Raw genomic sequence first — 12527 nt, forward strand, 5'->3', positions numbered from 1 at the left:
ACTCCCAGCTTTAAACACAGATGGAAGTTGTTGTCATGTGCTAGAAAAGTCACCAATAATATAAAAGGCAGGCTCCTGCATTTTTCCTTTTTGTGCTGTTGGCTGCTGCCACCAGCTTATTCTTCCCCTCTCAACCCCCCTTCTTTTTTGTGTGTCATGTGGCAGAAGCTCTGATGCAAGTAAGCCTCGACCACCCCCACCTGACCACCCTCCCTCCCACTTGTCAGCCGTGCTTTTAAAAAAATCCCCTTTTTACTGCAGTGTTGAAGATCGTTGCATGCCACGACTTTAGAGACAAGACTTCACAACGGAAGGATTAATCTTGTGGTTATGCTTGAATTTTGAAGGACTCGTCAGGCAAGTGGGAATGCTGCTGTGTGGGTGGGTGTGCGTACATTTGGGTGGGCAATTCTCTCTTGGAGATGCTGGGGTGATAGATGTTAAAAACAGCAAGTGGCGTTAGCTGTGCCAATGTTTACGTAGCCAAAAGCGCAGGATCTGCTGGAGCAAGCGATAGAGAGGGGGGTGGAGAGAGGCAGCGAGGGCAGCCGTGCCGGCTACCCTGTCTGAGTTCAGCCTTGGAGGACAGATGGCTAGTGCTACTTTTTTTTTAATTCATTGAGCAAGCTTTACGTGAGGCCCATTTGTGAGCGGGTGCACTGTGAAAAGAGGGGTCAACAGGCACGAATAGGTTGAGATCAGGACCAGATGCCTGCTGTACAATGGGGCTTTTGAGAGACATGCAAGGGGAAGCGTGGCACTCGCTTTGTCTTGCCTCCGCATTGCAGGTTGGAATTGGGCAGCTATATTTTAATGAAGTGCATTCCTAAATGTGGTCGTCAGCCTGTGGTGGTTTATTCCCCCTTCTTCTTCCAGGGCAGGGTGATGGGGGAAAGGAACATGTCAAAAGGGGGCTTGGGCTGCAGGAAGGAGGGAGGGGGAAGCAGGGGAGCAGCTGATGTGTTGTATAGTGGAAGAACAATGCTGTCTCAGTGTTGGTGGGAGAACGGGAATCCATCAATGCACCCCTGTGCATATTAAATGGGGGTACAGCAGGTGTTTCGATAAGTATGTGCCTGCAATTGTGGTTTGTCTGCAGCTTAGCCCAAGGCATAAGGGAGGTATTGGCGATGGGGGTGGAGGTGGGGGATGGCTTGGGGAATCCCTGTGTGTGAAGCAGTTCGGTTGGAGTTAAAAGAAAATGTAGTTGTTCTTCAGCGTTGCATATCTGGAAGAAGGAGAAGGGGAAAAAATCATCCGCATCTCTAATCTCCAGTTCCTCTATAGAGGCTGCTTGTACAGGACAGAGATCCTTTGGCTTGGGTGGGGAAGTGTGTGTGTGTGTGTGTAAGAGGGAGGGAGGGAGAGGGAGAGAGGGGAGCAAGTGCTTATAGAAAGGAGCTTGGATGGGTGAGGTAGACAGCTGTGCGCTGCCACATTGATCAGCTGCTCTGGGTGCCTGATTCTGGCAAGCAGGGGATTGAAGCTGGAAGAGACTGAGTGCTTTCTTAAAGCAACAGTGGAGATGTTTATTCATAAAACTCAAATAAGATGAAAAGTGTAGATATATGACAGAATCAGGGAAATGAATTTATTTCAAGAGTGCACAATTGGTTGTGTTTTGGGGAACAGAGAAGGCAGATGTTAAATTAAGGTTGTGCAAGGTCTCTGACTGAAGACTTAAAAAGGCATGATTTGCATGCTGCTTAACCCCACCCCCAATCACCAGGATGCACTTTCAGAAACTGGGCATTATATGATCTTGAATTCCTTAAAGCAATTCTGCTCATGTCAAAGGAAATGTTACATGTGGTTCTTCCTTTCTTGTGGGGAAGGGTGCTGAATTCTCTACCCTAAATAGTTACAGCTGTGCTAGCCAACTTTAAAATGGGTCATTTTTAAAGAATGGCTTGTGTCCTAGCCACCTTTCAAAAATATATAGCTTCACCTGTGACATATTTTTTATATCAAATTGCATTCCAGTGTTGGAACAGAGAATAGAAAGAACCAAGGGGCATATTACACATAGCATCCCGTAGAAGGTCCCCTATTCTGTTAGAGATGGAATGCTACTTCTAGAAACCTACAGTACAGGTGGTATCCACGCTGACAAATACCTGATTAGATGCTTATGTTGCCTCTAGGAATTAACCATTTTCAAGCTGATGCTTTGAACTATGGGTGTATGTCAAGGCAGTGTGAAAATAAAGTGAATATATGGCAAAGAATGGCTTTGCTTTCTGTTCTCTATGTGAACAGATGGGTGGTTCATTGAAAGGTTGTGACCACTGCAGCCTATGACCAGCTTTGGATGTTTACAGGAGGGAAAAGACCACGATAGCGTTTTTCTCGCTCCCCCCTCATGCCAGTCTGATGTCACATGTTCTTCCTAATTAACCACATGGAGTGAAGCTTCCTGTGTGGTCTGGACCTGCCTATATTGCATTTCAGCAGTGCCTTCAAAATCATGGATTGTTGCATTATTATAATTATATGAATTATTAATTTCATTTCTCAGTGGCCCCAATCTGAATTTCTCTGGGCTGTTTACAACTAGGTATAAAACAAAACAATAAAATACAATACAAATAACATAAAACAATGTTGAAAGAGTTTAGTTTAAAATAGGTTAAAATGCAATAAAAATACAATAAAAAGACTCAGCAAGAAGAATTACCAGGATAATCCCCTCAGGTGGTTGGAGATGTTTAAAGGCCTCTGTGTAGAAGATTGCCTTGACTGGGTCCAGAAAGATGGCAAATTGGGGGCTAGGGAGGTTGTTCTAAAATGGGGGGCTGCAGGGCTCTGGGGTGGCTTTGAAGCCACTCCTACCATGTACCTTGCCACCTTTGGATGGCATTGGAAGCCTTTCACAGTGTGAGTAACTAGGGAAATCATGTGGCACATGACTAGCACATCGGAGGTGGGGAAAAGAAGACACTACGGTGATGGTTGCAGACCCTGCCTATCCTTGGTTTTTCTAAACTGATCGGTACTGAAATCCCCAATAAGAATGAGTGGTTTCCCCTTCTCTACTTCTAGAGAAATGGTCCTGCTAGAACAGACTAAAGGTGTCTCTAGTTCAGCATTTTGTTTTCACAGTGGCCAACCAGATTCTATGGGAATGCATAAGTAGGCCTCTCTCTCATTTAAGGTGCCCTGCAACTGGTATTGAGAAGTTAGATCTTACTGGAGATAGTACATAGACATTATTACTAGTAACAATTGATGACCTTACATATTAGGAAGAAGGTGGAGGGAAACGCTGTGATCCAAGAGCTGACCATACCGAATGAGTAAGAACAGCTTTGATCACAGTGAAGCCACTTGAGATCCCCTCGAAACAAATCCAGCACATCTTACTTCCCATTACCTACTGCAACTTATTTACCATCGTGCTGAGCTACTTAAATATTATTTTGAGTGGGCAAGCAGGCAACGTTTCCAAGTGTAATGCATTTTTAATGCTGACATCAATGGCAGAAGCTTCTCAAGATTAATAAACTCTTGCCTTTGCACATCTACTACTTAAATGTTTTGCTTTTCAAGTAGAGCGGGTTGAAAGTGGGTCATAAAATGCAGGCATGGGGGGAAAGGCTAGAATGGCATATCTCCAGTAAAAGCTGCTTTTGCTAGGGACGGACAAATAAATCACTTTCCTGACCATGTTATTTTGCATATGTTCAGTCAAAAGTCACTTCTGCTTCCATCTTAATGTTTTAAAGACCTTTATCGCAATATTCATTTGAATACATATTTTGAACATTTTCTCTTTCTAACTACACTTTGCCACAAAATATGAAATCGTAGAAATGCATTTTGATTTTTTTGAGTTGCAACATTTGGAGAAATGACAATCTAATGGAAATGTACATTTGGATTCACTGGAAGATATAGATCAGGTCAGTTTGTTTTGGAAATTACAAAAGTCAAATTCCTCAAACATTTCTGACTTTTGCACAAATTACAGATTTCTGTCTATTCATTTTTCATCTACCTAAGTACTTGGTGAAATCTCTTTGTATCAATAGTTCTGGTCATTTAATCACTTAGTTTAAATGATTAATCTTTTGGCTTTTAAACGGTTTTTTATGGTTTTAAAATTAGACAAATTAGTTGCCATTCCATCAACGGCTAGTTGCAATGGTGGAATCACCTTGTTCAGAGGAAGGGTGCTGGGTTGGATGCTGGGTTGGTTGGATATTTTGCTGATCCAATAAGAGTGTTAAGTTCTTAAAAATACTGAGTTGGTGTGGACTGACATGAGCATGATAGAGTTCTTAAGGAAGCATATATGTGCAATAGTCATATAAAAGAAAAGTAAAATAGATGATGAATTAGCAAATTCTGATTCATCCTTTTGTAGCTTCACTCTGGGCAGAAGCCAGCCAAATTAAATGTATGCCATTGAATGTTCCTAAAGATTAATCAACAATAGTTGATATGTCTCTACTTGCTTCTGGTATCTCAAGTAGGAGAAAGGATGGCTAACACTGGAGGGCATTATTTGTCAATCTTATCAATCATGACAAGATAATACTAAAGTGTGGGTAATTATTAGGTATTACAAGCCCAACTGTAACAATAGCTGTAATTTGCACCTGTAGTTATGAAGTTAGGCTTTGAAACTGGTGTGTTAGGGTGGCAAGCTCCCAGACCCACATGTCATTCAAGAGATGGACTGTGATTTTCCTCATGATATGAACACTAGTCAAATGGAACAGTAATACAGAAGTCTGTCCCTAATGAATGACACAGCCAAGTGTTTTTGCCTCTTGGTTTGGGGAAAGTGCACCTACTCAGTTCTATTACATCGGGGTCTTTGTCTAGCAGCGAAGTCAGGATGAGCTCAAAGATATGGACTTGGTTGGCCAAACAGCAGAGTAAATATTTCCAAAAGAAGAAAGGGATTACCCAGATAAACCCCTATCTGGCTGCTGAATGCAAGCCTTTCAAGGAGGGAAGTGACAGGGTTAGGCCGCTTATCTTTTGCACGTACACTTCCTGTAATTTTTTAAAAAAGGTTTCTGTTATCAAGAGTTCAACTAGGTAATCCCAGCAAGAGACAGTGGTGCATCAAAATCCCCCAAAATAAGGATATTTAAAGGAATGTAACATTCTTATGTGGAATTACAGTGTTTGCAAATAAATGATCTGAATTTTATATTATGCAGTTGTGAATTATATATTCACAAAGAGAGAACTTTGGAATAAGGGGCTTCTTCAACTCTAGACTGTGCAAGTGTTTGTTTCTCTCAAGAGCAGCTGCAGTTGCAGAAGGTTTCAGAAGAAAACTGACACGGGTGATTCTTTGCAGCATCCTTGGATGCTCACTCTAGTTCCTTTCTATATAACTCTTAGTGAGCTTCTCATAATTACTCATAATTCTCATAATTAGAAAGTGTTAACCTTAAGAGGAAGCCACTAGCTATGGAAAGCTACTTTATAAGAGAGTGTAGATGGTACAGGATTTATTGGAGGACAGCCAAAAAAACCCCAAAAAACCAAGGATAGAAACTATACATTTAGTACAATTTGTGAACAGTAAATCATCGAGAGTGATTATGAACTTTTTGCAAGTTATTTGTGGAATAACCTCTGATGGGAAAGATGTATATTTGAATTCTTCAACTAAATATTCATTAGGACAGGTTTAGATATGATTTTAGCTTTACCATTCCTAAAAATCAATGTTCTATATAGCATTTTGAGACATATAGCTTTATTTAAATTAGAGTGCCTTTCACTCCCAGTGTTCAGCAGATGTTTTTTTAAATTATTGTAGAATTCTGAAACCTGAGGGCTTTTTTCTGAGGCGAGTCTTATAGCAAAAATGAAGGGACTAGATCCTGAGCATTCTTTGTATTGATGGCAGGTGCTCTTCAACCTCAATTTTCTTAAGATCAGACTTTGCCAAATCAACAATCTACAGTCTAATGCATTGATTGATTTAAAAATGTATACTACTTGAATGTATATCCAGGCTCATAAAGTCAACCTTAGCATAAATTCTGCTGAATATAAATGGTGTGTTGTGATAAAAACAGACTTGGCATAGCATTCAGAATGCTTTGAAAAGGGGGGAATAGCACTAGTACAAGGTATTAATTCAGCAATGCAAGCTAATTAGATAGATCAGGGTTCTGCCTCCTTGCCTGACAGTAAGCACACATACATTGGATTTCACTTACTTAAATATATTTTTTTGAAACCCTGAGTACTAAAGGTAAGCTTCATGCTTTCACTTTGAAGATCATACAATCATCTTCTGACAGTCTTTCATTGAGCCTGTGGAATGATTTATTCTATAAATGCTTGCAAAAATAACATATATAAAAATCTGTGCTGTTGACAAAGACAGTGGTGCTGAGGAATGTGATGCCATTTCTTTGCCACTCAAATCTTTTCTTGAAAATCCTCTGTATATATGCTGCTCTTGAATATTCTAGTAAGCATCATGGTTGGTTCACTGTACTAATCCCACATAGACTGTGCTCTGCAGCTAATCCTGAGTTGCTGTCATTTGCATAAACCCCCTCCCATTTTTTTAATATCCATTATAATTTCAGCAGGCTGTCATTTTTATGTATATACTTTTTAACCTTTAATTTATACTTTAAAGTTCTAACAGGGAACCAAAACACAAACTAATGCCTTTTAACCTGTAAATAGATGAATAAAGCACCTCTTAGATCATTATTGTTTTATTTTATTATTCAAGTGTTTATTCAGGTTGAGGGTTTGATAACCTAATACTGTCAGATGTTGGTTAACTAAGTTCAGAGCTACCCTTAAATCACTGCTGGAAACAGCCATTGTTTGTCCCTTGGGTTTGCAGTTAGTTGTTATCACACTCATTAATTCACTCATGGTTACTTTGCAGCAAGAGTTAACATATTATGGGAATGAAGTTGGTCTGGCATGAAAAGTAAAAACAGATGGATGGGTGCAAATATTTGTGGTATTCTAAGAATGCATAATAGACCATTCATGGTTTTCATAGGCAGATCTGTGAAAAACATGACAGATTTTGGAACAGGATTCAACTTGGACAGAAGTAGCAATACAGTATTCAACTCTGTTTAAAAAACTAGCAGCAACTGTAATTCATACACAATGAAAATAGTCAATGGTGCAATCAGTAGGCAGCCAGCATTCAGCAAGCACAGCTTGGTTGATGGATCAGATGAATGTAACTTGGGTCAAAACTGGAAGAGCTTACAGTGAGATTCTACAGCTGTATGAACTCACCTTATATCATTTGAGTGATGTAGCCCAGTATTGGCTTACCTGACTGGCAACAGTCTTTGACATTACTCGCTACCAGAATACATAAAATAGAGTTCCGGAAGGCTGAAGCTAAGACGTTGCACATGCAGAATATGTCCTTTTCCACTGAACTTCATGTATGCAAGACATGTACTTTTCCACAGTGCTTATGGTCATTCTGCATTCATGTTTTGCCCTACCTTTCTTTTGGCTTTCTGTGATATTTCAAGCAATAAGATGTATGCTATGGAGCAAGTGCTAATGAATTCTCAAGAGAACGTGAGAAACATTCAGAATTGTCCTGATAGTCTCATACGGACATCACCATGTTGCTTCTACTGTGGTGATGAATCTGAGCTTCATGTGTAATGTATCATAAATCTGTGAGTGGCTAGATACGTGCAGATATTTTCCCCAAGACTCTTAGCATTTAAGCATCCAGACTTTTTAATGTCAGTCTCTGTGAAATGGTGAGTACAACTGCTAATGCTGCTAGGTGTAGCTTAATTGCTGTTTTCTTTCTGGAATAATATTAGTTCAAAAACTGTGTGGTTGCTTGTAAATATCTAAGGGACCTCAGTACTCGTAGATGTTTATGATCATCCAGTGGTGAATTTTAAGGTGCAAACATTCAACATGACAGTCCCAATAGCCATAAACCCAGGAAGAATTTAAAAGTGTGGATAGCTGTGCTATCAAGCCAGTTTTAGCAGTTTTATTTCCACAGGAGCAGGTATTACATAAAATTAATAGGTCTTAATTGCCTATCCAAGACCAAGCCATCCCACAACTTATTTCCAGCCACAATATATTGTGTCATGTATAATATTAATACTCTCTCAGCAGTCATTTGGATTTTCTAGGAACATTTTCAGGAGAAAAATCCAATGCATAGGAAATGTTTCAGCTGGCATTGAAAAATGTTCTGCTGCTCTGGGCAGGGGTGGACAACCTGTCACCCTCCCGAGGTTTTGCCCAGACCTCCCATTATCCCTCACTGTTGCTTATAGTGGCTAAAGCTGATGGTAATCATAGGCTAAGACATTTGGATGACCACAAGTTATCTATCACTGCCCTAGACAATGAGATCTAATTTTTCTTTTTTTTCATTTTCATTTTTCTTATATTCAGGAAACAGTACCCCATGTTAATCTTTGTCCCTCTATACTACAAGTATTTAGCTTGAACTATTTGAGGGGGAAATTGGAGCAAGTTTAATGAGATATAAATGCTGTATAGATTTTTTTCTTAGTGAGATACTTATACAAAATTAAAACAATAACATGTATCTCCTATATTTTTTTATTTAGAGGTAGGTTGGAACAAAGGTACTGAAAATTGTTGACACACAATCAGTTTTAGCAACCTAAAGAACAGTATATGATATGCTGACAACCACTCATCTGTTCCACAAAGGTTTTGAAGGAGTTTCTGTTTTATTATAGTTTTATCCTGCCTGTTTTGTTTTTTTTTTGATATCACTATTTGTTAGATCTGTTTCACTCACCGACATAGAGGTATTTCAATTCCTAAGCATAATCACCTGAAAAAACATTAGTTACAACTTTGTAACTGCCAAGCTTGCCTAATATTATATTTGCAATCAGCATCAATTCATTTTCTTAATGAACTTATGAATTGGAAACATAAAGCACTTGAAAATTCCCCACTCCATATCACTGTCTTTAATGGCCATGAAGATGGCAGCTAAGCTCAGGGGGAACAGGGAATTCTGAGGGGAGTAGCAGATGATTTCAGTGACCCTGCTAATAAAAACAAATGTTGGCATTGCATGTCTGTGTTCCACCTTTGCAGTGGTGTCAGATGGCATCAAAAAAGATTTATCCTCTCTTGGTTGACCCTGATTGACTGGGATATTTGATGTTTAGCTGAACTTAGCATAGCAAGGGTGGGCTCGAATAAAAAACCTGTGGAAGATGTGAATCAGTGCTTTTCTGTCCTGTCTACTTATCTTCTCCCTCTCCCCTTCTGTTGTGTGTGTGTGCGCGCACATGCACACACACTTAGGAATTGATGAAAGAAGTGGTGGTGGTGGTGAAACACATGTGTATATATCTGAGAGATAGACTTTCAATTTTTAGAGGAAAAAACATTGGGGTTTGGAATGTGTACCCTTGTACTTGAAAGCATACCATTTTGAAAGTATGATCTGTCATGGACAGTACTAAGGTGTGTTGAGGTGCAATGGAGTCTCCACATGTGGGTGCCAGTGGTATCCGTGCACCTGCAAAAACCTTTCTTGATGCCTGGGAGGCTCCCTGCCCCCCCCCATGTTTATTTGTTTTCTTTCTTTCTTTTTAACTGAGTATTTAACACCCTTAATCATCCCTTAATCATCCCTTAATTGCAATTCAAAAGAGAGATTTTGTGTTTCAGAACTATTGCACTTGCACTTAAATTGCACTTAAATTCTTGGGCAAGTAACCTTTCTCAATCTCACCAGGTTGGTTTTTGGAAAATAAGCGCTTTCTGACTAGCTATGCACCCTTTGACACCCATTTAATCAATGCACAGCCCCCTCTATGGCATCTATTATTTGAGGGCACCCACAAAACAGTCAAAAATTCAGATGTGCCTACAGACTCCAAAAGCATAGAGCCCCCTGATGTAGATTTTTTTTAATTAGTTATGCTTTGGAACTGAATGATGTAATGCTTCTAGGGCGTGGTCCTGCTAGCTTACTGCTAGCTTAAAGAAGTTTCACGTTCACCTTTGCATGAGTATGTACGGATATATTCCTGTGCATTTTTAGGTTCCTTTAATTTCCACCATGTCTCATACTTGAAATTTGCCTATAGGACCAGGTATGTTTTATTGTGCAGTATTTCAAAACTTGCCCATCCTTGATTCAGAATGGGCTGGGCCTCTCCAGGTCTTTCAGTAACTCTCCGAGAAAGCTAACCCATCCCTCCCAGTCTATTCTTCATGTCTTGCTTGACAGGAGATTGCATAAGGGTATATTCCTAACTAAAAGAGTTGTTCAGCAATGGAAAATTTTACCTGTTGTTTACTCTATAGTGATTTTCTTATCTGATCTTTTGTGAAAGCATTTTTCCTCATTTCTAACATTCTTTGAAATATTTCAAAACTGTCAACATCCTCCAACTACAGACTGTTTTCCTCCCCCGCATCCTGCCAAAGAGTAAACAGAATATCAGTTTGTGCTCTTCTTAAAGCAAGATTGTCTGCTGGATCCCTTTTAGCTCTCCATTTCTGAAATCATGTTAACATATTAATAGCAGTGGTGATGATTTAGTAATCCTTAAAAGCTGCCTTGAAAGGCAGGACATTATTATCAGCACCACATTCCTGAGCAGGAGCTCAGACTGAGAATAGCTGTTTGCCAAGGGTGATCTACTAAGTTCGCTGCTAAGGTAAGCTCTGAACCTGTGATGTCCAGGTTCACAACTGTTTTTATTATTCATTCTTCTGTAATATTTTCTATATTTCTTCTAGTAATGCTGTCACATAGTTGATAGATCCTCATTGTTTACATTGCTTTTAGGAACAGGGAACCTTTGGCAAGATCATTAATCTACCAGCTTAGTAAAAGTTTGCTGATCTGTTATTTGTTTTTTGATTTATATCCTGCCTTTTTTCTTACAAAGGCTCAAAGCAGCTTACATCATTTCCCCCCTGCTTTCAGTCTTATCCCTGCATCAACAACCGTGTGAGGTAGGTTGGGCTGAGAGTCTGACTGGCCCAAAGCCAAGCAGTTGGCTCCATGGCTGAGTGGGGACTAGAACCCAGATCATCTGAGCCTCAGAGCCAAGCTCATCACCACTGCACCACACTGGCTCTGTTATGAACACTATAATATCAGGCATTAAATGTGGATATTCCAGTGTCCAAAATGTGCTGTCTAATCTGCTCTGTGGCTCAGCATGTCCACTGGCTATTCAATTATAACAATTATTTTTCTATTTGTCTCTCATCTAAAAGGGGCAATATATTATTATGTGTCTAATGTGCCATTCCCATGCTGTATGCATAGGTTTAATTAGTTTTTAACCTTTTACATAAATTATTCCAAAATGCAACCTTGTTATAAATTGATATCAAGCCAAAAGATTGTGTTCAGGAACCTTTCCAAGGCTATAAAAGCTGATGCCAACCCAGTTCCTTGCCAGTTCAAAGTCTTTAGAGCTTTCAGGCTTATTGTAGATTGCCACGATTTTATGTCAGTCTTATGCACACCTCTAACTGTAAATGGATACTAGGTTGTATAACAGTGGTTCAATATCGTATTGATGGTTTTTGTCTTTATAATAATGGTGTGGTAGTGTTGTGTTAGCCAACAATTTACATGATGCAGTTTCATTGCAATACTTGTAAATTAGAATGTATTCCTGGAATAGGTTTCTGCTGTGGTTACAGGACTACATAAGCAGTTCAGCTCTTAACAAAATGTATTCTCCAAAGCCTTCAATACATAGTATTCTCCAAAGCCTTCAATCTCATAATAGACAAAAATCCCCTTCCTTTTGTAAAAACCTGTTGAGGCAACTCTTTTACTTATGTCATTGTTGGCTCTATCTCTTTTCTCATGTGACTTGCCCTGCCCTTTTTAGATGCTGAAACAGGCATTTTTCTGTGCCTACATATTCAAATCAGTTTCCTCCACAGAGGAAATGAACGATAGTTTGAGCATTAGCCTAAGCAACAATGAACGCAGGTTCCTGCTTTGATATTTGTAGTTTCGAGTTTGTCATTCAGACAGTTTCCAGGAAAGTTTGCAATAATCTATTTGTGTTGGCTCTAGAGGGATGGCTTTCTGGGCATTTGCCACAATAGTGCTCTGTGCCTTGCACTCCCTACATAGTTTATATTGCTGAGTCCTTGTTCACCAATGAGCAAGGTGCTGGTGCATGCTGCCTGATTGCTTCCTCTTGGCTCCTCCTGCCAGCAGGAGTGACTAACCAGACCAGGAATCAGAAAATCATAGAATAGTAGATTTGGAAGGGCCATGAAGGCCATTGGGTTTAACGCCCTGCTGTTGCAGGACACCAGTTTACACCATCCCATGCAGATGAGTGTCCAGTTTCACCCTGAATGTCTCTAGTGTGGGAGAGTCCATGACCTCTCTAGGCAGCTGGTTCCACTATTGCATTGCTCTAACAGTGAGGAAACATTTCCGAATATCTAGCCTGAATCCAGGTTGTTGTAACTTGAGTTGATTATTCTGTGTCTTATACTCTGGTATGAGCTAGAAGAGATCTTGACCTTCCTTTTTGTGA

General features: G+C 39.8%; 1 protein-coding gene across 26 annotated transcripts in view; it reads left to right on the forward strand.

The window, feature by feature from the left end:
* MAGI1 (membrane associated guanylate kinase, WW and PDZ domain containing 1) overlaps positions 1–12527 on the forward strand; it is a 522735-nt gene that overhangs the window by 282750 nt on the left and 227458 nt on the right. The window contains exon 1 of one of the 26 annotated variants that reach the window (XM_044452091.1): positions 769–788. The exons of the other annotated variants lie outside the window; for them this stretch is intronic. The gene's annotated coding sequence lies outside the window, so the exon portion shown is untranslated. Of the gene's footprint in view, positions 1–768; positions 789–12527 lie in introns of those variants that run through there. 26 annotated transcript variants of the gene reach the window in all.

This window comes from Varanus komodoensis, unplaced genomic scaffold (genome assembly GCF_004798865.1).
Source record: "Varanus komodoensis strain SLA01 unplaced genomic scaffold, ASM479886v1 scaffold6_4, whole genome shotgun sequence".
Lineage (NCBI taxonomy): Eukaryota > Metazoa > Chordata > Lepidosauria > Squamata > Varanidae > Varanus > Varanus komodoensis.